Source organism: Peromyscus californicus, unplaced genomic scaffold (genome assembly GCF_007827085.1).
Source record: "Peromyscus californicus insignis strain IS unplaced genomic scaffold, ASM782708v3 Scaffold_19__1_contigs__length_69161282, whole genome shotgun sequence".
In the NCBI taxonomy this organism is placed as follows: Eukaryota; Metazoa; Chordata; class Mammalia; order Rodentia; family Cricetidae; genus Peromyscus; species Peromyscus californicus.
The window spans coordinates 38,753,835-38,757,146 of record NW_026294491.1 but is presented as its reverse complement, the minus strand read 5'-3'; the positions used below and the strand labels follow the sequence as shown (position 1 = coordinate 38,757,146).

Here is a 3,312-nt window from a genome sequence, read left to right as displayed (position 1 = left end):
CCTCAGGCACAATGATGAGCAAAACATTTGTCATTGTCTTTGATTTTAAACAAATTATACAAATGTTAAGTATGACATTTCACTGTGTGCATAAAACTCACATTCGTTGAGTTAAAGGCACTTCCTCTGTTCCTAATGTGTTAAATGTTTGTTACCGATTTGATTTTTTTTAATCTGTAGTAAAATGATTAATTTTGCCTTTTGTCTTCGGTATGGCTTTTATTGCTATGATAAAGCACCATGACTAAAAGCAACTTGAGGAGGAAAGGGTTTATTTTACTTATATTCCCACGTAACAAAGTCTATCACTGAAGGAAGTCAGGACAGGAACTCGCTCAGGGCAGGAACCTGGAGATAGGAACTAAAGCAGAGGCCACGGAGGAACACTGCTTACTGGCTTGTTCAATCATGGCTTGCTCAGCCTGCTTTCTTATACATCCCAGGACCACCTACCTGGGGGTGGCACCGCCCACAACATGCTAGGTCCTCCCATATCAATAACTAATTTAGAAAATACCACATAGACTTGCCTACAGGCCAGTCTTATGGAAGCATTTTTTCAGTTGTGATTCCCTCTTCTTAGATATGCCTAGATTTTTGTTTTATAATGTCAATCCATAGTGCTTTCTGAGGAGCAACTCAATACATTATATCATTTATTCATTACTGGAGTTTGTGTGACATTTATTTGTTATTTATGTTAATGAGTATAGTTGACCTGTAATTTTCTCTATTTGCATCCTCATTTATTTTTTATAACAAGATTACACTAGCTTCACAAAATGAGCCAAGAAACATTCTCTGTATTCTTTGGGATAATTTGCAATACTATGGGGAGTATCTGTTCCCTGATTCTTTTGAAAACTCACCCTACAGCCATCTGGCATCTCCTACCACCCCAGGCCACTGGCTGACACTGTCTTTATAAACTTTTTTTGCATATGTATGTGTGAGGTTGAGTGTGGGGGGAGGGTTATACATGTACATATGTGAGTATGTATGTGGAGGTCAAAGGTTGATGGGGAGGCCAAAGGTTGATGGGGAGGTCAAAGGTTGACACCAGGAGTCTTCCTTAATCTGTTTCTGCTTTATATTTGGGGGAAGGATTTCTCACTAGAACTCAGAATTCACTGACTTGACTAGTCTATCTAGGCAATACCCTTCAGGGATCCCCTGTCTCCGCCTCCTTTGTGCTGAAATTATGGATGGGCCACCATTTCTGCTAAGTGGGAACTGAGGCTCTAAAGTCCAGTATTTGTGCTCTCACTACACACGGGGCCATCTCTCCACCCTCTGCACATGTAGACACCAATTTCATCCTCCTGATGACTATGTGTCTATTCAACTTTTCTGCTCATCATAAGCCAGTTTGGGTAAGTAATATTTATCAATAAGTTACCTAAATTGGCTGTTTGCACAAAGTTTTTTTTTTTTACATTTTTTGATTGATAAAAATTGCAGCCCCACTTTTCATTTCCTCTTTCATTGATTTCTGTTCTTTGTATTTTCTTCTTTCTACTTCCTTGGCTGACATCCTATTTTTCTCATCGTTGAGTTAAAGTCTTACTCATTAATACACGCAAAACTGTAAGTTTCTATTTAAATACATGTTGTTATATCCAGTACTTTTATCATAGTTCAGATTTAACAAACTATAGAAATGATCCCTGAAAGTATAGTCTTTCATAGTTCAAATTTAAATGTCCTATTAACATTTTCTATTTCCTTTTAACCCATAAAATAACCTTATATAGATTTCTATATCCTCAAATACATGTCTTTTGTTCATCTGTTTCCTGTTGGGTTTTTTTCTTTTTCCTTTTCTGTTCCTGTTTCTGTTTCGTGTATGTTTGTGTGCTGTGTGTGTGTGTGTGTGTGTGTGTGTGTGTGTGTGTGTGTGTGTGTGTGTGTGTGTATGTGTGTGTGTGATGTGAACATGTATAGAAGCCAAAAGAGGCTGTCAGGTGTCCTTTTCTGTCACCCTCCACCTTGTTGTCTTGAGACAGGGAACATCATTGAACCTGGAACATCAGCTGCCACCAAGCCCCATCAACCCTCCCATATCCTCCCTTCACAGAACTGGGTCACAGACACATATAGCCATATCTGGCTTTTTCTGTATAGGTTTTGGGGTTCACACTCAGATCCTTGAGCTTATTGAGCAAGCACTCTTATCTATTGAGACATCTTTCCAACCCCTTAAGTTACTTATTATTGATTTCTGGTTTGTTTGCATGCTATAACATCTTCGCAATTCATTGAGATTGGCATTTGGTCTAGCAGATGATCAATTGAGTGCTAAAATTCCACATGTTACTGAGATCTGTATTTTCTTTGATTGCTATGCTACATAATTCTCCAATAAATTTAGCTTGTTAATTGTGAAGTTCAAATTGTCCGTGTGTCCTTCTAGTATTTTGATAGGGCATCACCTGAGAGATAACAGACTCTCTTATGAATTTCTTTTCTTATAACTATCTCACCTTTTGCTTTGTAAGTATGAAGCTGTGTTTTTAGTTGCATATAATTTAGGATGTTCTAGTGAGGTCATTTTGCCTTTTTTTTTTCAATTATAAATCTTTTTCTTCATAATGCTTTTTTTTGGCTAATGTTTCCCTAGGGGGTGTTTTCACGTTAATTTCCAGGGGTTGGTTGGTTTGTTTGGTCATGTTTTGGGTGTGATTCTGTAAACAATCTAAATCTGAATTGTCCTTCTAATCCCACCATTAGTTGCTGTTTCCTGTTTTATGCAGGAAAGCTTGGCCACTGTGGTTCTTGTGCTTGCCCATCCATTCAGGTTTCTTCTCAACCCCTTATTGAGTAGTATTTTGTGCTTCCTGTTCGTTTTGCTTTTCTGATTAACTCTGTTTTCTCTTGTAATGTACTGCCATGGTTGACTTTCCTTGTTCCTGCTTTTTCAATTGAAATCACACTTTTCATGTCGTTTACAGCTGCACAGAAAGCTGCCTGCATGGGTGTGCATGTGCATGTGAGTGCATGCATGCGTGCGGGGTGTGATGTGTGATGTGTGATGTGTGATGTGTGTGTGTGTGTGTGTGTGTGTGTGTTAGTGTGGGTTTGTGCATACTCGCATATGTGTGCATACAGAAGCCAGATGTCAACCTTGAGTGACCTTCTTCAGATTCCACCATTTTTAAAACAAGGTCTTACTGGCCTGGGACTTGCCAAGTAGGCTAGGCTGGGCAATCAGTAGACCCCCAGGTATCATCTACCTGTCTCCAACTCTGCAGCGCTGGGATAACCAACCACCTCTGGGTTTTGTCACATGGGGTCTAGGGCATGAACTCAGGT

General features: G+C 39.3%; 1 pseudogene; it reads right to left on the bottom strand.

The window, feature by feature from the left end:
* Positions 1-1,605: 1,605 nt before the first annotated feature.
* On the bottom strand, positions 1,606-1,683 carry LOC128115072 (uncharacterized; annotated as a pseudogene).
* Positions 1,684-3,312: the final 1,629 nt, after the last annotated feature.